The following is a 25,804-nucleotide window of genomic DNA, read 5'->3' on the forward strand; positions in this document are numbered from 1 at the left end:
GATTGTGTTGACCAGACTCTTATGGGAGAGTGCCTGCTGCTTAGCTGACCATCGAAAAAATTATGGTTGAGGGCCTGCAGGTAAGCTGATCATCGCAAACATTATGGGTGAGGGCCTGCTGCCAATTTGTTGACTATAGATAACTTCTGCCTGATCGCAGGTCCCCGTGACGTCGATGATCCATTTGGATGTCTGCCCTATGAACTTTCGATGTTCTTTTATGCGCCTAACATGGTGACCACGGGTAACGGGGAATCAGTGTTCGATTCCGGAGAGGGAGACTGAGAATCGGCTACCACACCCAAGGAAGGCAAGCGGAGGGCGCGCAAATTACCCAATCGCGACTGTCAGAAGAGGACACTGTCTATTGAAAAATTTTATTTTATGTCACAGAAATTTTTTAGAAGGGCACACGTTACACAGCAGGTGTGGGCCTGGTCAGGTCACTGTCAGAAGTGGACACCATCTAATGAAAAATTTAATTTTGTGTCACAGATATTTTTTGGAAGCGCACACGTTACATAGCAGATGTGGGCCTGGTCAGGTAACTGTCAGGAGAGGACATCGTGTATTGAAAAATTACATTGTATGTCACAGAAATTTTTTGGAAGCACACAGGTTACACAGCAGATGTGGGCCTGGTCAGGTCACTGTCAGAAGCGGACACCGTCTATGGAAAAACTGCACTGGATGTCACTGATATTTTAGGCATGCGCACACTTTAAACAGGAGATGTGGCGCGGATAATTTAACTGTCCGCAGGGGACACCATCTACGGAAAAACTGCACTGGATGTCACTGATATTTTAGGGATGCACACACTTTAAACAGGAGCTGTGGTGCGGATAATTTAACTGTTCGCAGCTGCCTATTACACGGTATTTTGCGCAGGATGCACTAAAAATATATATTGCTGCTGTCACACACAATAGTCCTTTAAAGGACTTTTGGCTCTCTGAAAAGTTTCTTGTATAAAAATCTTCCTGTTACACTCACTACACTGTCTGTCCCTTCCTATACACAGCTCTCCCTAAGGCCTCATGCACACGACCGTTTTTTTTTCAAGGTCCGCAAAAACGGGGTCCGTAGGTCCGTGATCCGTGACCGTTTTTTCGTCCGTGGGTCTTCCTTGATTTTTGGAGGATCCACGGACATGAAAAAAAAGTCGTTTTGGTGTCCGCTTGGCCGTGCGGAGCCAAACGGATCCGTCCTGAATTACAATGCAAGTCAATGTGGACGGATCCGTTTGACGTTGACACAATATGGTGCAATTGCAAACGGATCCGTCCCCCATTGACTTTCAATGTAAAGTCAGGAGTCCCTTTTATACCATCGGATCTGAGTTTTCTCCAATCCGATGGTATATTTTAACTTGAAGCGGCCCCATCACCATGGGAACGCCTCTATGCTAGAATATACCATCGGATTTTAGTTAGATCGTGAAACTCAGATCCGACAGTATATTCTAACACAGAGGCGTTCCCATGGTGATGGGGACGCTTCAGGTTAGAATATACTAAAAGAACTGTGTACATGACTGCCCCCTGCTGCCTGGCAGGTGCTGCCAGGCAGCAGGGGGCAGACCCCCCCCTGTATTTAACTCATTGGTGGCCAGTGTGGCCCCCCTCCCTCCCCTGTATTTAACACATTGGTGGCCAGTGCGGCCGGCCCCCCCTACCTCCCCTGTAGTTAACACATTGGTGGCCAGTGCGGCCGGCCCCCCCTCCCTCCCCTGTAGTTAACACATTGGTGGCCAGTGCGGCCGGCCCCCCTCCCTCCCCTGTAGTACTGTAGATTCATTGGTGGCCAGTGGGCCCCCCCTCCCCCTCCTAATTAAAATCTCTTTCCCTATCATTGGTGGCAGCGGAGAGTACCGATCAGAGTCCCAGTTTAATCGCTACTGCAGTCCTGGTTGCCATGGTTACTTAGCAATTTTTAGAAGCATTATACTTACCTGCGAGCTGCGATGTCTGTGACCGGCCGGGCGCTCCTCCTACTGGTAAGTGAAAGGTCTGTGTGGCGCATTACTTATAGCACAGACCTGTCACTTACCAGTAGGAGGAGCGCCCGGCCGGTCACAGACATCGCAGCTTGCAGGTAAGTATAATGCTTCTAAAAATTGCTAAGTAACCATGGCAACCAGGACTGCAGTAGCGTCCTGGTTGCCATGGTTACCGATCGGAGCCCCAGCGATTAAACTGGGACTCCGATCGGTACTCTCCGCTGCCACCAATGATAGGAGGGAGATTTTAATTAGGAGGGGGGGGCCACTGGCCACTAATGAATCTATAGTATTACAGGGGAGGGAGGGGGGGCCGGCCGCACTGGCCACCAATGTGTTAACTACAGGGGAGGGAGGGAGGGGGGGCCGGCCGCACTGGCCACCAATGTGTTAGCTACAGGGGAGGGAGGGAGGGGGGGGGCCGGCCACACTGACCACCAATGTGTTAACTACAGGGGAGGGGGGGGGGGCGGCCGCACTGGCCACCAATGTGTTAAATACAAGGGAGGGAGGGGGGGCCCACTGGCCACCAATGAATTTAAAACTGGGGAGGGAGGGGGGGTGTGCCTCCTCCTGCCTGGCAGCACATGATCTCTTACAGGGGGCTATGACACGCACAATTAACCCCTCAGGTGCAGCACCTGAGGGGTTAATTGTGCGGATCACAGCCCCCGGTAAGAGATCGGGTGCTGCCAGGCATCAGGGGGCAGTCATGTACACCATTCAAAGTATATTAGAACTAGAAGCGTCCCCATCACTATGGGAATGCCTCTGTGTTAGAATATACTGTCGGATCTGAGTTTTCACGAAGTGAAAAGTCAGCTCTGAAAAAGCTTTTATGCAGACGGATATGCGGATCCGTCTGTGTGAAAGTAGCCTACGGCCACGGACCACGGACGTGGATGCCAATCTTGTGTGCATCCGTGTTTTTTCACGGACCCATTGACTTGAATGGGTCCGTGAACCGTTGTCCGTCAAAAAAATAGGACAGGTCATATTTTTTTGACGGACAGGAAATACGGATCACGGATGCGGCTGCAAAACGGTGCATTTTCCGATTTTTCCACGGACCCATTGAAAGTCAATGGGTCCGCAAAAAAAAAACGGAAAACGGCACAACGGCCTTGGATGCACACAACGGTCCTGTGCATGAGGCCTAACACTGAGCAATTTGGTGCAGGTTGCGCTACAAACATATATTGCTGCTGTCACACACAATAGTCCTTACAAGGACTTTTGGGTCCCTGAAATGTTTTTGTACAAGAATTATATTCAATTACACTCCCTACACTGTCTGTCCCTTCCTATGCTCAGCTCTCCCTGACTTAGAATGAGCCGAACACGCGTCATCGGGTGGCTACTGGCATTACAGTGAGGGCAGTACTTCCCTGCATGTTTATTGGCTTCTTAGCAGCTGGGAAACGTGCGGGGAGGAGACTTGAACATTGCGCTCGAGCATATGCGGTACTCGGCTGAGTACCGCCATGTGCCGAGCATAGCGATGCTCGAGCCGAACTGGTATTCGTCTGAGCATGCTCGCTCAATACTAATTATCACTTTTTCTGGATGGATTAAAAAATTATAAGAAAATAAAATAAGAAGTTCATACAACAGAACTTGGAGTGCTGTGGTTTATTCTCGATGTAGGAGAGTGATTTAAACATGATTTTTGAACATGTTGTTTGTTAATACCTTCAACCATGCATTTATCCACAATTATATACGTATGTCAGTGTTACACAGAAATTATCTGCTATTGCTGTCATTGTGTTCAAGAGATTGAAAAAGGGGGGAAAGAGCAAAAAATTGTAAACAAATTGAAAAAAGATATAACAAAAAAAAAGAGACCTCAGAGTGTTATATACCAATTTTCAGGCCAAGTTGACCATATCTAATTTGTTTTCTTGAAAAAATCTATGAATTGGACGCAAAGGGAATTTTAAGAAATTCTCTCATCTCTATTTCACACTTTGTAACTGCTACAACAATTTACTGCTATAAATGTTTGTTCCCTCCTCCACTCATATTGATCTACCTTACAACAGTTGTCTTTAGAGGTGAGTGAAGGTTAAAAAAAAAATTATTTGATCGCTTCACCAAATTTTCCCAAAAAATTTGATCCCAGCTGCAAGGAGTGTGTATATCGGTGTACATCACTGTGCATTGTAGGAACATACATAGCTCCGCTGTGGTAGTGAAACGGTAACTGTGCGTCAGTAGGACAGGCAATTGACAGGTGTCACTCTTAGGCCTCTTTCACACGGGCATTGCGGGAAAATGTGCGGGTGCGTTGCGGGAACACCCGCGATTTTTCAGCGCGAGTGCAAAACATTGTAATGCGTTTTGCACTCGCGTGAAAAAAATCATGCATGTTTGGTACCCAAACCCGAACTTCTTCACAGAAGTTCGGGCTTGGGTTAGGTGTTCTGTAGATTTTATTATTTTTCCTTATAACATGGTTATAAGGGAAAATAATAGCATTCTGAATACAGAATGCTTAGTAGGTGATCAATTGAGGGTTAAAAAAAATTTAAAAAATTAACTCGCCTTCTCTTGTTCACGTAGTTCCCGGTCTCTTCTTTACTTCTTTAATGATGAGCTGTGGGCTAAAGGACCTTTGGTGAAGTCAGATCACATGCTCCAATCACATGGTACATCACCGTGGTGATGGACCATGTGATTGGAGCATGTGATCTGACGTCACCACAGGTCCTAGCCGATAGTTCATCTTTTGAGAAGTAAAGAAGAGACCGGGAACTACGCGAACAAGAGGAGAAGGTGAGTTAATTTTTTTATTTTTTTTAACCCTCAATTGATCACCTACTAAGCATTCTGTATTCAGAATGCTATTATTTTCCCTTATAACCATGTTATAAGGGAAAATAATACAGTGAATAGACTGTCACCTAGCAACCATGTGTGAAAATCGCACCGCATCCGCACTTGCTTGCGGATGCTTGCGATTTTCACACAACCCCATTCACTTCTATGGGGCCTGCGTTGCGTGAAAAACGCAGAATATAGAGCATGCTGCGATTTTCACGCAACGCACAAGTGATGCGTGAAAATCACCGCTCATGTGAACAGCCCCATAGAAATGAATGGGTCGGTATTCAGTGTGGGTGCAATGCGTTCACCTCACGCATCGCATCCGCGCGGTATACTCGCCCGTGTGAAAGAGGCCTTAGAATCAGGATTTAGGAGGTACTATCTCTCCTTTGGGAGAGACCTCCTTAGTCGACGTGGGGAGAATTATAGGCCACACATGCTCCTCTGAAATTCTGGAAAGATAAGGATGCAAATGAGCTCTTAACTAATGCCACCAGATGTAAGGCAGATATCCTGTTACTCAATGTTTGACCCTTTAAATAGGCCTTGAAACATGACTCAGATAATAAATAAGCCAGCACCTCATCTGCAGACAGCTGTTTCAGGGTGACTGCTCCTTATCACTGCAGAGCAGAGAGTACTGGCTTAACTGGGTGAGAGGCCTAATTTGTCTGATTCGTCTTTACAAAGGTTAGTCACTCCATTTTTTTGTGTGGAAAGGAGAGTTATCGTTAGGGTAACTATGTCCCCTGCCGCACTAAACACCCGCTCTGATCCCATACTATTGGCCAGGCATGAAAGCTTGTCCAGAGCAAACTCGGCCAGTTGCGGCCACAAACCAAGTTTGGCTGCCCAGTAGTCCAGGGGATCGTGGATGTGGGGTGGCAGGTTGCAGTCCAAGTATGCCACCAGCTGCTGGTTCAGGGTTCTGCTCCATGTCTTGCTGCTGCCTAGTTTCTTCAGTAGGCGAGTGAAGAAAAGTGTTCATTAGAGACTACATGCTTAAGTTGCTGCTGATGGAGCTAGTGCTGCTCCTGCCCCCAACCCTCGCCCAGCAGTCATAGCAGTGGAGCGTGAGAGCAGAGGGCCTCCCCAGTCAGACCTTGGCGAGGATGGTTGATGGTGCACATAGGAAGCTGCCAACTAACTACATAGGATGTCTCGATAGTAGTTGAGTTTATCCTCCCTCTCAGCAGGTAGAAAAAAGGCCCCCATTTTGGACCGGTAGAAAGGGACTATCATGGTGGAAAGCCAGTAGTCATCCCTCTGCCGAATGGTGATAATACGGCTGTCACTAGGCAAGCAACTCAACATGCATTTGGCCATTTGCACAAGGGACTCGGAGGGACTCCCTGTCTCCATCTGCACTGCATACTGCCACGGTGTCAGGGTCATCTGGTCACCTGGTCTTTCTCATAGCCCTCTAGCTCCTCCTGCACCTCTTCTGTCACGTGTGCACATAAACCATCCATTTCTGTATACATTGCTTGTGCATGAGAGTCCTCCTCCTCTGCCAGTTCAGCCCCCACAGGGATCAGGTGGCCATGAGATGTAGGCTCCATGTCTCCTGTCCCCTGGCCAGCCAGATTTATCACATCTGCTCCAGGACGTGAAGAAGTGGAATGACAAATAAAGTGGCCTCCTCAAAGGGCCTGAGCAAATTGCAGGTGTCACGAATGAGCTGCCACTGGCTAACTTCGAAGTTACATAGGGGAGTGCTCCTGTCCGCCGGCATCATCAAGAATTAGTTCACGGCCTTCCTCTGCTCATACTATTTGTCCAACATGTGGAGTTCCAACGGGTGGAAACATCGCATATGAGGCGATGTTGGGGAATGCCATTCTGCCTTTGCAGCTCAAGGAGGGTGTGTTTTGCAGGGTAAGAGTGGCTTAAGTGCATACACAGTTTCCTGGCCACTTTCAAGATGTCTTGCAGTTGGGAGGGAGACTTCAGGAACCTCTTTACAACCAGATTAAAGATGTGCACCTTGACGCAGGGCCGACACAATGTTCTTCCCAGTATCGATCACCATGGTTCTGATGTTCAGTTGGCGAGGAGAGAGTCAGGATTCGATTTCCTCTTGAAGGATGTGGAGCAGTTCCTCCACAGTGTGACTCCATTCGCCCAGGCAAACCAGGTACAGAACAGCGTGACACCGCCATGCTTTGCAAAGGTGGTATGCTGGAGGAGCACACCGAATTTGGCCTGCAGTGGAGGCTGAGGAAAAGGTTGAGGATAAGGAGGTAGAGGAGGACATAAGGGGGTAGAGAAGGACATTGGCGAAGGACTCACAGCTTGAGAACGCGAAGGCAGCATTGCCATCACCTGGCTAGGTTGCTAGTGTGGCTGGGCAGGAACCACATTTGCCCAGTGGGCCATAAAGAACATATATTGTCGTTGACCATATTTACAATTCCACATGTCGGTGCTGCCGTGAACTTTACTATACACAACGACAGACTCAAGGACTGGCCCAGATATACGAGTACAGGGCTGGTACAGCCTTATTGGAGAGGTAATGATGCCTTGGGATTCTCCCCCTGGGCTTTGCACAAGCCATCAGTTCTCTAAAAGGTGCAGAGTCAACCACATGGAAAGGGAGGGACTATAGTACCAGCAACTTAAAATCAGTAGTGTTAGAACGCTTTTTAACTCCAATTAGTGCAGCAAGGTGTAATAGGATGGCTTCTCTATTAGCCAGGTGTTACATTCTATTGGCCCCCGCACTCTCCCTATAGTGTAGATAAAGTCTCCCTGTTATCTCCCTACTAGTGTTGAGCGAACAGTTCGAGCATAGTTCGGGTCCGTACCGAATTTTGGGGTGTTCGTGACACGGACCCGAACCCGAACTTTTTCGTAAAAGTTCGGGTTCGGGTTCGTCGTTCGGCATGTATTTTGGCGCATTTTGAAAGGCTGCAAAGCAGCCAATCAACATGCATCATACTACTTGCCCTAAGATGCCATCGCAGCCATGCCTACTATTGGCAAGGCTGTGATTGGCCAAGTGCAGCATGTGACTCAGCCTCTTTATAAGCTTGTGCGCACGTCGGGACGTGCTCACTCCCGATGTGAATAGAACAGGGATAGACGCAGCTGATGCTAGGGCGAGAATAGGCAGGGATAATTGAATAACTGGAAGCAAATTTCTCTCCTCCACCTGTGATTCATCTGAACAACTGCAGCTGAGCTGCTTTTTTGATAGGGATTGGCTATTTTTAGAGTGGCCAGAGTGATTTTTCCATCCACATGTACCTGGGCTGACCGCCGGCCGCCATTTTGCGACTTGTAGTGCTGCAGCAGAAGCTGCCACAGTGTGCATTCCAAAGCTCCAAACAAGTCAGACATCTACACCTGGGATTCAGACCAATAGCGATTTAGCAGCACAGTCCAAGGCTATTTTTTTTAAAGGTTGTGCAGACCATTTTGTGGCACATGTTACTGGGCTGATAGGCGGCGGCCATCTTGGGACTAGTGCTGCAGCACAATCTCTCCCAACGTCCATTAATCACTTGTAATAGTGGTCTGTGCCATAGAAATCCTACATCAGGGACTTGGGTGTGCTTGTGTCACCCCTACTAATACCAGTCCACCTGTAATCCATACAGTGAAAAGCCATAAAGTATTCCAGTGAGGGAATTTTTTTTTTATTTAAAAAAGGCCAAGTTAGTTTATCTGGCGTTCAATATACTAGATACAGTTAGGCCTGCGTTTCATACATCTGGAATTAGCAAACTAATGTGCTGGGGTTGGGAAAACATATATGTACCCATACTAGAATCTGTCAAAGAAAGCGGTACTCACATATAACAGTCATTCCATCTGTAATCCATACAGTCAAAAGACTGAAAGTATTCCAGTGAGGGGATTTTTTTTATTTAAAAAAGGCCAAGTTAGTTTATCTGGCGTTCAATATACTAGATACAGTTAGGCCTGCGTTTCATACATCTGGAATTAGCAAACTAATGTGCTGGGGTTGGGAAAACATATATGTACCCATACTAGAATCTGTCAAAGAAAGCGGTACTCACATATAACAGTCATTCCATCTGTAATCCATACAGTCAAAAGACTGAAAGTATTCCAGTGAGGGAATTTTTTTTATTTAAAAAAGGCCAAGTTAGTTTATCTGGCGTTCAATATACTAGATACAGTTAGGCCTGCGTTTCATACATCTGGAATTAGCAAACTAATGTGCTGGGGTTGGGAAAACATATATGTACCCATACTAGAATCTGTCAAAGAAAGCGGTACTCACATATAACAGTCATTCCATCCGTAATCCATACAGTCAAAAGACTGAAAGTATTCCAGTGAGGGAATTTTTTTTATTTAAAAAAGGCCAAGTTAGTTTATCTGGCGTTCAATATACTAGATACAGTTAGGCCTGCGTTTCATACATCTGGAATTAGCAAACTAATGTGCTGGGGTTGGGAAAACATATATGTACCCATACTAGAATCTGTCAAAGAAAGCGGTACTCACATATAACAGTCATTCCATCTGTAATCCATACAGTCAAAAGACTGAAAGTATTCCAGTGAGGGAATTTTTTTTATTTAAAAAAGGCCAAGTTAGTTTATCTGGCGTTCAATATACTAGATACAGTTAGGCCTGCGTTTCATACATTTGGAATTAGCAAACTAATGTGCTGGGGTTGGGAAAACATATATGTACCCATACTAGAATCTGTCAAAGAAAGCGGTACTCACATATAACAGTCATTCCATCTGTAATCCATACAGTCAAAAGACTGAAAGTATTCCAGTGAGGGAATTTTTTTTTTTATTTAAAAAAGGCCAAGTTAGTTTATCTGGCGTTCAATATACTAGATACAGTTAGGCCTGCGTTTCATACATCTGGAATTAGCAAACTAATGTGCTGGGGTTGGGAAAACATATATGTACCCATACTAGAATCTGTCAAAGAAAGCGGTACTCACATATAACAGTCATTCCATCTGTAATCCATACAGTCAAAAGACTGAAAGTATTCCAGTGAGGGGATTTTTTTTATTTAAAAAAGGCCAAGTTAGTTTATCTGGCGTTCAATATACTAGATACAGTTAGGCCTGCGTTTCATACATCTGGAATTAGCAAACTAATGTGCTGGGGTTGGGAAAACATATATGTACCCATACTAGAATCTGTCAAAGAAAGCGGTACTCACATATAACAGTCATTCCATCTGTAATCCATACAGTCAAAAGACTGAAAGTATTCCAGTGAGGGAATTTTTTTTATTTAAAAAAGGCCAAGTTAGTTTATCTGGCGTTCAATATACTAGATACAGTTAGGCCTGCGTTTCATACATCTGGAATTAGCAAACTAATGTGCTGGGGTTGGGAAAACATATATGTACCCATACTAGAATCTGTCAAAGAAAGCGGTACTCACATATAACAGTCATTCCATCTGTAATCCATACAGTCAAAAGACTGAAAGTATTCCAGTGAGGGAATTTTTTATTTATTTAAAAAAGGCCAAGTTAGTTTATCTGGCGTTCAATATATTAGATACAGTTAGGCCTGCGTTTCATACATCTGGAATTAGCAAACTAATGTGCTGGGGTTGGGAAAACATATATGTACCCATACTAGAATCTGTCAAAGAAAGCGGTACTCACATATAACAGTCATTCCATCTGTAATCCATACAGTCAAAAGACTGAAAGTATTCCAGTGAGGGGATTTTGCTTATAAAAAATAATATATTTCATTGTGGTGCGAGTTGAATCGCAACAATGAAGAAAAATACTATTAAGGGACGAGGACGCGGTCGTGGTGGTGTCCGTGGAGCCTCTGTTGCTGGTAGAGGACGTGGCCGTTCGGCCCCAGGCGCACACAGTAGGGAACGAACTCCCTCAACTAGCCGGCAGAATGTACCGCAATATCTCGTGGGGCCCAATGCCGCTCTTAGGATGGTAAGGCCTGAGCAGGTACAGGCATTAATCGATTGGGTGGCCGACAGTGCTTCCAGCACGTTCACCACATGGTCTTCCACCCAGTCTTCTGCGGAAAGCGCACAGGTGGCACCTGAAAACCAAGCCCATCAGTCTGTCACATCACCCCCAAGCATATCAGGGAAACGGTCTGAGCCACAAGTTATGCAGCAGTCTCTTCTTCTGTTTGAAGACTCTGCTTCCAGGGTTTCCCAGGGGCGTCCACCTAGCCCTTCCCCAGTGGAGGAAGACATACCATGCACTGACGCACAACCACTTATGTCTCCAGATGAAGAGGACATGGGAATACCACCACAGCAGAGTCACCGACTCTCTGATGATGACGAAACACAGGTGCCCACTGCCGCGTCTTTTTGCAGTGTGCAGACTGAACAGGAGGAGGTCAGGGAGGGAGACTGGGTGGAAGACGATGCAGAGGACGATGAGGTCTTAGACCCCACATGGACTGAAGGTCGTGGCGATGACTTTCACAGTTCAGAGGAAGAGGTAGTGGTGAGACCGAGACAACAGCGAAGCCAAAGAGGGAGCAGGGGGCCAAAGCAGACGAGCCGCCGCCCCCAGAGTTCGCCTGCTACTGGACATCGCCAACAGGGACCCAGCCCCACAAAGGCAGCTTCAAAGAGTTCCCTGGCATGGCACTTCTTTAAACAATGTCCTACCGACAAGACCCGAGTGACTTGCACGCTCTGCCATCAGAGCCTGAGGCGAGGCATTAACGTTCTGAACCTCAGCACAACCTGCATGACCAGGCATCTACATGCAAAGCATGAACTGCAGTGGGGTACACACCTTAAAAACCAGGCACTCGCTGAGGCTCCCCCTGCTCCCTCTACCGCTGCTGCCTCGGCTTCCGCCTCGAGAGGAATGTTGCCACCTGCCGAGCAGCAAACAGAGGATGTGCCACCGACACCACCACCACCGCCACCGTCAACTAGCGTCTCCACTATATCACACAGCAGCGTTCAGCTCTCAATATCTCAAACCTTAGAGAGGAAGCGCAAATTCCCCCCGAGTCACCCTCGAGCCCTTGGCCTGAACGCCAGCATTTCTAAACTGCTGGCCTTTGAAATGCTGTCATTCCGGCTGGTGGACACAGACAGCTTCAAACAGCTGATGGCCATGGCTGTCCCGCAGTATGTGGTTCCCAGCCGCCACTACTTCTCCAAGACAGCCGTGCCTTCCCTGCACATGCAAGTGTCCGATAAAATCAAGTGTGCACTGCGCAACGCCATTTGTGGCAAGGTCCACCTAACCACAGATACGTGGACCAGTAAGCACGGCCAGGGACGCTATATCTCACTAACTGCACACTGGATGAATGTAGTGGCGGCTGGGCCCCCGGCGGACAGTTCCTTGGCGCACGTCCTTCCGCCCCCTAGGATCGCAGGGCATCATTCTCTGCCTCCTGTAGCCTCCTCCTCCTACTCGGCTTCCTCCTCCACTGCTTCCACCAGCTCATCCGGTCAGCCACACACCTTCACCACCAACTTCAGCACAGCCCGGGGTAAACGTCAGCAGGCCATTCTGAAACTCATATGTTTGGGGGACAGGCCCCACAGCGCAAAGGAGTTGTGGCGGGGTATTGAACAACAGACCAACGAGTGGTTTCTGCCGGTGGGCCTCAAGCCAGGCCTGGTGGTATGCGATAATGGGCGAAATCTCGTGGCAGCTCTGGGACTAGCCGGTTTGACGCACATCCCTTGCCTGGCGCATGTGCTGAACTTGGTGGTGCAGAGGTTCATTCACCACTACCCCAACATGTCAGAGCTGCTGCATAAAGTGCGGGCCGTCTGTGCGCGCTTCCGCCGTTCACATCCTGCCGCTGCTCGCCTGTCTGCGCTACAGCGGAACTTCGGCCTTCCCGCTCACCGCCTCATATGCGACGTGCCCACCCGGTGGAACTCCACCTTGCACATGCTGGAGAGACTATGCGAGCAGCAGCAGGCCATAGTGGAGTTTCAGCTGCAGCACGCTCGCGTCAGTCGTACTGCCGAACAGCACCACTTCACCACCAATGATTGGGCCTCCATGCGAGACCTGTGTGCCCTGCTGCGCTGTTTCGAGTACTCCACCAACATGGCCAGTGGCGATGACACTGTTATCAGCGTTACAATACCACTTCTATGTCTCCTTGAGAAAACACTTAGGGCAATGATGTTAGAGGAGGTGGCCCAGGTGGAGGAGGAGGAGGAGGATGAGGGCTCGTTTCTAACACTTTCGGGCCAGTCTGTTCGAAGTGGCTCAGAGGGAGGTTTGTTTAAGCAGCAGAGGACAGGTTCACAAGTCGCCAGCCAAGGCACTGTACTGGAGGACGAGGAGGATGAGGAGGAGGAGGTGGAGGGGGACGAGGATGACGCAAGTTCACAGCGGGGTGGCAGCCCAGGCCCATCACTGGTGCGTGGCTGGGGGGATACGGTGGACGATGACGATACGCCTCCCACAGAGGACAGCTTGTCCTTACCCATGGGTAGCCTGGCCCACATGAGCGAATATATGCTCCAATGCCTGCGCAACGACAGCAGAGTTGCCCACGTTTTAACGTGTGCAGACTACTGGGTGGCCACCCTTCTGGATCCCCGGTATAAAGACAATGTGCCCACTTTAATTCCTGAACTGGAGCGCGACCGTAAGATGCGCGAGTACAAGCGCACGCTGATAGAGGCGCTCTTGAGAGCATTCCCACATGTCACAGGGGAACAGGTGGAAGGTGAAGGCAGAGGAGTGGCAAGAGGTCGCCAACGCAGCTGTGTCACGGCCAGCTCATCTGAGGGCAGGGTTAGCATGGCAGAAATGTGGAAAAGTTTTGTCTCCACGCCACAGCTATCTGCACCGACACCTGATACGGAACGTGTTAGCAGGAGGCAGCATTTCACTAACATGGTTGAACAGTATGTCTGCACACCCCTCCACATCCTGACGGATGGTTCAGCCCCATTCAACTACTGGGTTTCGAAATTGTCCACGTGGCCAGAGTTAGCATGTTATGCCTTGGAGGTGCTTTCCTGCCCGGCGGCCAGCGTTTTATCTGAACGCGTATTCAGCACGGCAGGGGGCGTCATTACTGACAAGCGCAGCCGCCTGTCCACAGCCAACGTGGACAAGCTGACCTTCATAAAGATGAACCAGGCATGGATCCCACAGGACCTGTCCCTCCCTTGTGCAGAGTAGTCCTTATTAACTGCCTAAAACATGTCTTGTTGTGCTACGGGCCACTTCTTTATTTGATACAAATTTTATGAAACCCACAGTTGAATGAAACTCTTCTCTGTCTGGGCGCCGGGGCCTAACCAGATGAAAGTGGCCGGTTAAACTAACGGGTGACATGAAGCCATAACCTCTGCCATGCTACCTCTGTCTTCTGTCTGGGTGCTGAGGCCTAAGTCAAATAAAGCGATCTTCTGCTGTGCTGGGGGATATGAAGCTAATCTCTGACCTCTCTCCTCTGTCTGGGTCCAAAGGCCTAAATCACTGAAAGAGGCCTTCTCCTGTGGTGTGTGATATGATGCCAGAATATGTGCTGTGGGGCCTCTCTCCTCTTCCTGGGTGCAGGGGTCAAATAAACTAAATTGTGGCCTACTCCTGTGGTGGTTGATATGATGCCTGATTCTCTGATGTGGAACCTCTCTCCTCTGTTTGGGTGAAGGGGTCAAAGTAACTAAATGGTGGCTTCTCCTGTGGTGGCTGATATGATGCCAGAATATGTGCTGTGGTGCCTCTCTCCTCTTCCTGGGTGCAGGGGTCAAAGTAACTAAATGGTGGCTTCTCCTGTGGTGGCTGATATGATGCCAGAATATGTGCTGTGGGGCCTCTCTCCTCTTCCTGGGTGCAGGGGTCAAAGTAACTCAATGGTGGCTTCTCCTGTGGTGGCTGATATGATGCCAGAATATGTGCTGTGGTGCCTCTCTCCTCTGTCTGGGTCCAAAGGCCTAAATCACTGAAAGAGGCCTTCTCCTGTGGTGTGTGATATGATGCCTGAATATGTGCTGTGGTGCCTCTCTCCTCTTCCTGGGTGCGGGGGTCAAAGTAACTCAATGGTGGCTTCTCCTGTGGTGGCTGATATGATGCCAGAATATGTGCTGTGGTGCCTCTCTCCTCTTCCTGGGTGCGGGGGTCAAAGTAACTCAATGGTGGCTTCTCCTGTGGTGGCTGATATGATGCCAGAATATGTGCTGTGGGGCCTCTCTCCTCTTCCTGGGTGCAGGGGTCAAAGTAACTCAATGGTGGCTTCTCCTGTGGTGGTTAGTATGATGCCAGAATATGTGCTGTGGGGCCTCTCTCCTCTTCCTGGGTGCAGGGGTCAAAGTAACTCAATGGTGGCTTCTCCTGTGGTGGCTGATATGATGCCAGAATATGTGCTGTGGGGCCTCTCTCCTCTTCCTGGGTGCAGGGGTCAAAGTAACTCAATGGTGGCTTCTCCTGTGGTGGCTGATATGATGCCAGAATATGTGCTGTGGTGCCTCTCTCCTCTGTCTGGGTCCAAAGGCCTAAATCACTGAAAGAGGCCTTCTCCTGTGGTGTGTGATATGATGCCTGAATATGTGCTGTGGTGCCTCTCTCCTCTTCCTGGGTGCGGGGGTCAAAGTAACTCAATGGTGGCTTCTCCTGTGGTGGCTGATATGATGCCAGAATATGTGCTGTGGTGCCTCTCTCCTCTTCCTGGGTGCGGGGGTCAAAGTAACTCAATGGTGGCTTCTCCTGTGGTGGCTGATATGATGCCAGAATATGTGCTGTGGGGCCTCTCTCCTCTTCCTGGGTGCAGGGGTCAAAGTAACTCAATGGTGGCTTCTCCTGTGGTGGTTAGTATGATGCCAGAATATGTGCTGTGGGGCCTCTCTCCTCTTCCTGGGTGCAGGGGTCAAAGTAACTCAATGGTGGCTTCTCCTGTGGTGGCTGATATGATGCCAGAGTATGTGCTGTGGGGCCTCTCTCCTCTTCCTGGGTGCAGGGGTCAAAGTAACTCAATGGTGGCTTCTCCTGTGCTGATTGATATAAAGCTGATGGTTGTGCCATCTGACATGGTTGCCAGGGTCTGATTCAATGGGGGCCTACTCCTGTGGTGGGTGATCTAAATGCCTGATTCTCTGCTGTGAAACCTCTCTCCTCCGTCTGGGTGTAGGGGTCAAAGTCTTTCAAAGTCGCCTTCTCCTGTGCTGATTGATATGAAGCTGATGGTTGTGCCATCTGACATGGTTGCCGGGGTCCCATTAAATTGTGGCCTACTCCTGTGGTGGTTGATATGATGCCTGATTCTCTGATGTGGAACCTCTCTCCTCTGTTTGGGTGAAGGGGTCAAAGTAACTAAATGGTGGCTTCTCCTGTGGTGGCTGATATGATGCCAGAATATGTGCTGAGGGGCCTCTCTCCTCTTCCTGGGTGCAGGGGTCAAAGTAACTCAATGGTGGCTTCTCCTGTGGTGGCTGATATGATGCCAGAATATGTGCTGTGGTGCCTCTCTCCTCTTCCTGGGTGCGGGGGTCAAAGTAACTCAATGGTGGCTTCTCCTGTGGTGGCTGATATGATGCCAGAATATGTGCTGTGGTGCCTCTCTCCTCTTCCTGGGTGCGGGGGTCAAAGTAACTCAATGGTGGCTTCTCCTGTGGTGGCTGATATGATGCCAGAATATGTGCTGTGGTGCCTCTCTCCTCTTCCTGGGTGCAGGGGTCAAAGTAACTAAATGGTGGCTTCTCCTGTGGTGGTTGATATGATGCCTGATTCTCTGCTGTGAAACCTCTCTCCTCCATCTGGGTGTAGGGGTCAAAGTCTTTCAAAGTCGCCTTCTCCTGTGCTGATTGATATAAAGCTGATGGTTGTGCCATCTGACATGGTTGCCAGGGTCTGATTCAATGGGGGCCTACTCCTGTGGTGGGTGATCTAAATGCCTGATTCTCTGCTGTGAAACCTCTCTCCTCCGTCTGGGTGTAGGGGTCAAAGTCTTTCAAAGTCGCCTTCTCCTGTGCTGATTGATATGAAGCTGATGGTTGTGCCATCTGACATGGTTGCCGGGGTCCCATTAAATTGGGGCCTACTCCTGTGGTGGGTGATCTAAATGCCTGATTCTCTGCTTTGAAACCTCTCTCCTCCGTCCGGGTGTAGGGGTCAAAGTCTGTCAAAGTCGCCTTCTCCTGTGCTGATTGATATAAAGCTTATGCTTGTGCCATCTGACATGGTTGCCGGGGTCTGATTCAATGGTGGCCTACTCCTGTGGTGGGTGATCTAAATGCCTGATTCTCTGCTGTGTAACCTCTCTCCTCCGTCTGGGTGTAGGGGTCAAAGTAACTAAATGGTGGCCTACTCCTGTGGTGGGTGATATGATGCCTGGTTCTCTGCTGTGGGACCTCTCTCCTTTGTCTGGGTGCTGTGGTCAAAATAATAGTAAGTGACCTTCTCCATTGGTGGGTGACTTGAAGCCTGATTCTGTGCTATGGGACCTCACTCCAATTAATATTGTTTAATTTTTATTTATTTTATGTTAACTCATCATTTCCCTATCTACATTTGTTTGCAGGGGATTTAACTACATTTTGCTGCCTTTTGCAGCCCTCTAGCCCTTTCCGGGTGTGTTTTACAGCCTTTTTAGTGCCCAAAAGTTCGGGTCCCCATTGACTTCTATGGGGTTCGGGTTCGGGATGAAGTTCGGGTCGAGTTCGGATCCCGAACCCGAACATTTTTCGAAAGTTCGGCCGAACTCGTCGAACCCGAACATCCAGGTGTTCGCTCAACTCTACTCCCTACACTATCTCAGTGCTGTACCTGAACTGTTGTAGACTAATATTTTTCAAATAAAGTATTTCCTAATCACTTTCCCTAGCACTTGTCACATCTGTCCCTATGCTCAGTTCACTGGAAAATGGCGGAGATCAGGCAGGATGAGGCTTTTTATAGGGCTGTGACATCACAGGGGCTGGCTATCTTGCTGATTGGCTTGCTGCAAGGAATTATAAGTAATCCCTTGTTCCCGGGCTTCTTACTTTGACTTTGTAACATGTGCTGCAGCCATTTTGGGAAAATTCCACTTTGTCAACTTCGAATCACTCACTAGTTGCCTCATCTACCTCATTTTTGTTTATCCATATGTGAATTTTCAGATACTATGTTATAACATACTTGAGGGAGGGACTTGAGCAGTCTCAAAAGCTTACAATTTTGTCATCATCTTTTTAGTTAGCCATTAAAAGCTATTAACCACAAAATAATCTCATTTTTATACATAGCTTTTCTTATTGCCATTGTAGACTGTTTTGCCCTCACATTGGACATATAGACCTACTGTATAACAGGGATGGATGGGCAAATCAAGGAAAATCTTCCCTCACACTCCTCCAAGCCTCTGTTTCAGCCAAAATGGCTAGGGTATAGCGATATGGGGTACAGTCCCATCTGAGTTTCTGAGGTAAGGTAAAGCCACCTCTGCTATATAAGAAGACCCAGTGTTATAAATAGCACATGGTAGGTGGGAGTGGCATCCTAAAGACTTTGGGTTGGGTCCCAGAAGCTTATAGTTGATGTATGCTTCTAGCACTGATTCTAGATTTGGAATTGGCACGTGAGAAGGCATTTCTAGTCCCAAACCTTCCAAATCCTTATAGCCTGCTCACTCAGTTGCACATTTCTAGCTGAGTTCTGATGAGTTCTGATGAATATGTGTGCCCCTGATTTGCAGGTAGTATGAAGCAACATCTGTAATTATTTTACCATTTTATGTTGTGCAAATTTCTATTTGATATTAATAATACTTAACAATCGCTGAGCTACTAACTTGTCGAGAGAAGATCTTTTACATAGAACTTACTGTCCCTCGCTCTCCCGATACTGCTGTTTTAGCTGTACTGGTGTGCACTGCAGGCTATCCGCCGGATGTGACTCCTTCTTTTCCTGTTCGGATTCATTATAGTCAATGCAGCTAAACAGGAAAAGAAGTGGCCACATTTGGTCGAGACCCTGGCAGAAAAGTCTGCAGCATGCGCTAATGCAGCAGAGATGGTGGCATTTAGGGAATGAGGGTGGATAAGTGGTATGTAAAAGAGCTTCCCTCCACAGGTTAGCACCATATGGTAATTAGACAAAAAAAAAAATATCTAATTCCTGTTTTATGCTCTAATCCGGGGATCAGCAATATCCGTTCACAGTTCACTGTTAAAGGTACAGGCACTGTGGAGGTCACTGTTAAAGGGGCAGGCACTGCGGAGGTCACTGTTAAAGGGGCGGGCACTATGGAAGTCACTATTAAAGGGATGGCCACTATAAAGGTCACTGTTAAAGGGGTGGTCAATGTTAAAGGGGCGGGCACTGTTGAGGTCACTGTTAATGGGGCGGGCACTGTGGAAGTCTCTGTTAAAGGGGCGGGCACTGTGAAGGTCACTGTTAAAGGGGTGGTCAATGTTAAAGGGGCGGGCACTGTGGAAGTCATTGTTAAAGGGGCAGGCACTATGAAGTCACTGTTAAAGGGGTGGTCAATGTTAAAGGGGCGGGCACTATGGAGGTCACTGTTAAAGGGGTGGTCAATGTTAAAGGGGTGGGCACCGTGGAGGTCACATGTGATATTCATGAAGTCTATAAAAATAAAGACTGATGTGCACAGAGTCCCAGGAAAAGACTTGAAGGTAAACAAATCTGTGTTATATTCTGGGAAAGGTGTGAAGATAGAGGGCACTGGAGAATGACCCAAGACAAGGGTGAAGGATACCTGGAGCACACGTATCCATAGATATCTCCAGAGGTAAAGTTCATAGCAAGAAAGTTCTGTTGACACAGAAAGGAGGTCTGTGTCAGAAGGAGTGCTGAAGAGCTTCAATAAATTATTTAGATTTAGAATAGCTAGGGTTCAAGAAGTGAGATATTTAGCGCCTATGTACGGCCTAAGTTGTTTTTTTTTTCCCTGAAAAAGCTATTCCATTGGATTGCCATAAACACCTCTGTGAAGTACAGGAATCTGCTACTTGTGATACTAAAGCTGCTTTGTTAAAGGACTACGCTCATTTCACTTGATTGTCAACAATCATGCTGAGAGCGTGAAAACCTCTGTCAGAGTGGTTCTATCAAGGCAGAGATTGATCAATTCTAACGGCCGAGAAATTCACAGACAGATGCAGATAGATATGTCTGAGGAGATCTGGTTAGACCGCCCCTAAGGACTTTATTTTATACATATCTGATTATAGGAGTTACAAGATAATTAAGATGTTTACAGTACTATGATTGGTCAGTACAAGTTATATAATCACACGTGATACATATTGGCAATACAGAACCTTACATAACAGAGTAATACATCAAAGTGACAATATAGAAGGTCACATTCCCACATTTAGCTTGGACGCATCTTAATGTTGGCTCATCAATATCCACAGTTCTTGGAATTTCAAGTACATTGTCACAAGACCTATTTGATAATTATCCAACAAACAGATTTGCACAATAACTTACAAAATCTCCCTAAAACTCCTTTTCCTTTGGCTATTTAAAGAGGTCATACTCCCCCTTCTTCTTGTAGACTGCTGTCTCCATCTATTCTCAAATGACCTTAGCCTTAGTAAATGTGTTCAGTGGAATATATGATAAAGGTTACGCTGTTCTTATATTGCAAATGTCAGTTTATAGAAAGATACATACAGTTAATATATATATATGGATATATCTTAAGCAACATATTGCAATTACTCTCACACCTCAGATGAGGCAAAATGGACAGTTAATCCAAATTCCTTATAAAGTTTTACCAAATTATGACTGGCGAGAAAGAAGGGGAGTCACAGCTGTTCACAGACTCTTCTGAAGAAGACCAAGGAATTCCTGATATGCAAGTAAAAATCTGTGCTCAGGAAAGCTGTGTCACCACAAGTAGTAAGAAGTGATAGATCTTGTACATAAACATCATTGGAAAATATCATACAATTTAATTTAAGGACTGCACATCATCTACAGTACATACAGTTTTATCAATCCTATCATAGACTTTATGTAAGTCAAATTTAAGATGAATAAGTGAAATTACAGTGTCAAGACCATGACGAGACCAGAGGAAGAGATGCTTAATAAGATATTAGATTAATTCTTAAATCTATTTCATTAGTATTCAGTCACAGTTTACAATAAGTTCAGCAAATATTATTATTTTGTTGTCAAATAAATAATTGATGGCCAATTAATTTATAAAGAAGAATGAGGAGTCCAAGATAATTGTAAAATTTGATGTTGTGGGTTCGAAAAGATTATCTCACCCTCAAGAGGGGGGAATTGAAATAATATGGACGTCAAAACCTATATTTCAAGTCTCCATATATGACAATGTATAAGCCATACATTAGTTAAGACACGCCTGTATCTATAGTATAATGACTGACAGGGACAGGCAAGGTGGTGGTCTTCTCACTCTCACGTCTGTTAGGGGTTGTTATTGCTGGCTAAACATGAAGACACATAGTGCCTTAGAAGAAGTTCCTACCCTTCAAAAATTACACTTTAAGGACATTCATATTCACGCATGGACAAAAGGACTAACACTTTTCCTAACCTATTTTTGTAAGTAATCAACTTTTATGAAGACTGAAAATAAATCGCATTATTCATTTTTTATATAACTCTTGTTGAATCCTGGTGATGAGTCCTCCTTGTGTTCTTTACTCCAAATAACACATACACTTTATTTTGAGAAAATACCCAAATCAGTTTATATTTTTCATACATATTTATTTTATATTTGGAAAGACATATAACAGAGGGCATTACAAAGAATGAGTATAAGGAAAGAACTACAACTCCAAGTACTTTACAAATTACAAGGGAAAATTAATCTTTAATTAATCTTCCTTCCACACATAGTACAGGAACTCCGCCCCCTCACATCACATGGTCATGACATTACACAGGCAAAGGGGACTGTCTGACTCCCTTCTGGAGTCTGGAATGGCACACCCTGTGTGATCGCACAGCTCTAAGGCCGACCTTGATTGCGCCACTACTGGCTAAATGTCCACCAACAGGATATAGAAAAAACTGCAGCCGATGATACAGAGCAAATCAGGAATTACACTTTGGGGAAGGTGCAGAAATGCACCACATTTACCACAACTAAGTGTTACGGCAGTAACTGCACCGCCAGCGACTTAGCCAAATGACAGTTCAGCAAATTGCTGGCTGCGAATAGTTTTCTCATGGCCACCCACTCCATTATGGATGTCTTATGGTGGAGCGGAGGACAAGGAGGAGAAATCCGTACAAATGCAGAAGCTTCTCACACAAGTCATCAACAGGAAGACTCTCTTGAGTATCTTCTATAGCACACAGGATTCTGTTGCCTCTTCTTAGGAAAAAAATAAGGGGGCAGTGAAGACAGAGAGGATGCAACTGAAAGGTTTCTCTGGGGTTGCAGGAGCAATGCTGTGATCCTTGACTCCAAGGCACAGTGTGAGACTTTGAGGTCACAACCACATCATCCTGCTGTGACTGAGGAGGAGTGAGCCATCCAGTCCACAATCTCATGCTCTTTGTCCTCAGTAATAATGCAGAACCTATTGGAAGCCAGGGAGAATTGTGGCTTATTACTGCTACTGGCCAAATGGGATGACTACTGGGATGAGTCATGGGTCTTTTGTTTTCCACTCTTCCATTTTCTAGACATTTTATTTTGAGGGTTTCCTATAAATTGTCACAGATGTGGTAAACAGATTATTATATGACATAGCAAAATAGCAAACTAGGTGCAGAACAGCGTGACACTGCCATGCCCTGCACATGTGGTATGCTGGAGGAGCACTCTGAATTGTCCCTGCAGAGGAGGCTGAGGACACGGTGGAGGATGAGGAGGCGGACATTGGCGCAGGACCAACGGCTTGAGAACATGGAGGCGGCACTTGGCGTCATCTGGCCAAGTGGCTGGTGTGGCTGGGCAAGAACCACATTTACACAGTGGGCTGCAAAGGACATATATTGTCCTTGACTGTAGTTACGGCTCCACACATCGGCGCTTCCGTAAACTTTAGCAGACACTGACAGGCTCAAGGACTGGTCCACTTTCTGTTCAACATACTGTACATCAGTCATCAAGCCATCAGTTCTCTCAAAGGTGCAGAGTCCACCACTTGGAAAGAGAGGGACTGCAATACCAGAAACTTGGCCAGGAGCCCGTTCAGCTTTTGCACCGTTGGATGAGTGCAACATACTGTTGTCTTTTTGCAATCGCTTCAGTGATCGATTGCTGATGAAATGCGTAATGATGAGTAGGAGGACAAAGAGCAGGAGCATCAGAACCAGTAGATGATGGGAAGGAAAGATAGCTCCCTTCGGCTGAGGTGGTGGATCCTTGACTGCAGAAAAGGGGTACGGGCCATTGGGTGATGCAGTGGTTGCAGGCTGGACCACTACATCAGAGCCACGTTCTCCCAGGCCACTTTACGATGACACTGCATGTGTTGACGCAGGGCCGTGGTTCCAACATTGGCACCCTGGCCACGCTTCACCTTCTGCCCACAGATTCGGCAAATGGCCATGTTCACCTCCTCCGGGGGCTTGATGAAAAACTGCCACACTGCTGAGTCTTCACTGGGCATATTTGGCTCCTGACCTCGCATTGCTTTCACCCTGCTGACTCACGCTATCACCTTGCTGGCTCAGCCGCTGCCTCACGTGCTAGCTGCCACCCTCTTCTCCTGATGATGAAGCCCCTTCTTCACCCGGCTCCCAAGTGCGATCGGCTATATCATCATCCACTACTGTCTGCACGTCACTTATGTCCCCTTCAATGGTCTCAGGGGCAGGAGCCTGACGGCTCGCAACACCAGCTCCCACGCGACTTTCATCATCACTACTTGCCCGCCTACCGGAGGAAGCGGCAGATCTCTCCTCCAGATCTTGGCTGGGAAGTAACTGCTGACTGTCCTCTAGAAACTCGTCCTCACTAAAAATTGGAGCCAAGCCTATGGCATATACTTCTCTGGCTGAGGGAACACAAAATGACAGAGGCAGGTTCAGGACAGGTGGGGGCACAGGTCCTGCTCCCTGGCCATGTTAACTAAGCATTGTGTCAGAGGAACCCACCGACTCTTGGCCAGGGGTGTCTGATGTCACTTGCAACAAAGTAGAAGACCGAGTCAACCATTCAAGCACCGCTGGGTTGCTGGTCAAGACACGACCGCTAGATGACACTGGGAGCCTAGGCCTCTTGCTGCAACTCCTGCTGCCACCCCCCTCCCCATTCTTCTGCTGCTACTTCTGCCTGCACCAGAAACATTTTGGCCACTGCCTGTTCCCTTTGAAGGGCCTGTCACTTTTCTGTCTGACATACTGTAAAATAAAAGAATTTAATTAAATTAAAAGTAAATTAAAACACCCCAAAAATGGCTGCATCACAATGTAATTTCACCACAGAACAGCTAATAGACGTACTCATATTTCCTATTAATAAACACCAAAAATGGCCGTATCACAATGTAATTAGAGATGTCCCAAACTATTCGCCGGCGAACAATTCCCGGCGAACATAGCTCGTTCGCGTTCGCCACGGCGGGCGAACATATGCGATTTTCAGTCCGCCCCCTATTCGTCATCATTGAGTAAACTTTGACCCTGTACCTCACAGTCAGCAGACACATTCCAGCCAATCAGCATCATACCCTCCCTCCCAGACCCTCCCAACTCCTGGACAGCATCCATTTTAGATTCATTCAGAAGCTGCAGTCTTAGTGAGAGGAGAGACAGTGTAGCTGCTGCTGATTTAATAGGGAAATCGATAGCTAGGCTAGTGTATTCAGTGTCCACTACAGTCCTGAAAGACTCATCTGATCTCTGCTGTAAGGACAGCGTCCTGACAGCACCCCAAAAAGCCCTTTTTAGGACTAGTACATCAGTCTTCTTTTTTTCTTTTTTTTTTTCTGCGTAATCTAATTGCAGTTGCCTGCCAGCGTGTGTGTCAGGCTCACAGCGTATACTGTGCCCACTTGCCCAGTGCCACCACTCATATCTGGTGTCAAAGTAGCTTGCATTTAAAAAAAAAAAAAACTTTTTTGACTGTAATATAATAGCAGTCAGTTGCCTGCACGCGTGTGTGTTTCATGCCCTGCAAGTGCACAGTGTCACCAGTGCAACTCATATCTGGTGTTACAATAGATTACATAAAAAAAAAAAGAAAACATTTTGACTGTGAAATAATAGCAGTCAGTTGCCTGCACGTGTGTGTGTGTGTGTGTGTTCAAGGCCCTGCAAGTGCATAGTGTCACCAGCGCAACTCCTATCTGGTGTCACAGTAGATTACATAAAAAAACAAAAAACAATTTTGACTGTGAAATAATAGCAGTCAGTTGCCTGCACGTGTGTGTGTATGTTTCAGGCCCTGCAAGTGCATACTGTCACCAGCGCAACTCATATCTGGTGTCACAGTAGATTACATAAAAAAACAAAAAAACAATTTGGACTGTGAAATAGGGGTGGGCGATATAGACGATATAGGCGATATGCAATATAAATTTGTGCCACGATATGGATTTTGAGCATATCGCCTATATCGCCGGACCGCGATATGATCGCGCTCTCTGCGCGCACCATCTTCTCCTGAGCCGGCACACTGGGCACAGTGGAGAAGGAGAGAGTCCCTCCCTCCCCACTGTGCGCGGCTGCCGCTGACCACCAATGACAAAAGAGGAGGAGGGGAGGGACTGACAGTAAATCATTGAGTTTTCACGATCTCAGTGAGCGCGTGAAAACTCAAATCCGATGGTATATTCTAACCCCCAGGCGTTCCCATGGTGACAGGGACGCTTGCCTGGGGGTTAGAATATACAGGGCCACGCCGCTGACAGTAGAACATTTAAAAACTAATCAGTAACTTTAACTTTATTAATTGGTGATCTCTTTACTGTATACCTTACTAGGTCTTAGCTCCGGTAACAGCAGGCAGTGCGGGCGGGCGGCGCTCACTCACTGACGTCACGCGCCTGCTCCTCCCACTAGGCGGCGCAGGCGCGTGACGTCAGTGAGTGAGCGCCGCCCCCCGCACTGCCTGCTGTTATCGGAGCTAAGACCTAG

General features: G+C 47.2%; 1 long non-coding RNA gene across 1 annotated transcript; it reads left to right on the forward strand.

Annotated features, from left to right (window-relative positions):
- The first annotated feature begins 196 nt into the window (after positions 1-196).
- On the forward strand, positions 197-25,446 carry LOC121003867. Its single transcript, XR_005779615.1, has 3 exons — positions 197-346; positions 22,571-22,576; positions 25,427-25,446. It is a non-coding gene; the product is annotated as an uncharacterized LOC121003867 (long non-coding RNA).
- Positions 25,447-25,804: the final 358 nt, after the last annotated feature.

Source organism: Bufo bufo, chromosome 1 (assembly GCF_905171765.1).
Source record: "Bufo bufo chromosome 1, aBufBuf1.1, whole genome shotgun sequence".
Lineage (NCBI taxonomy): Eukaryota > Metazoa > Chordata > Amphibia > Anura > Bufonidae > Bufo > Bufo bufo.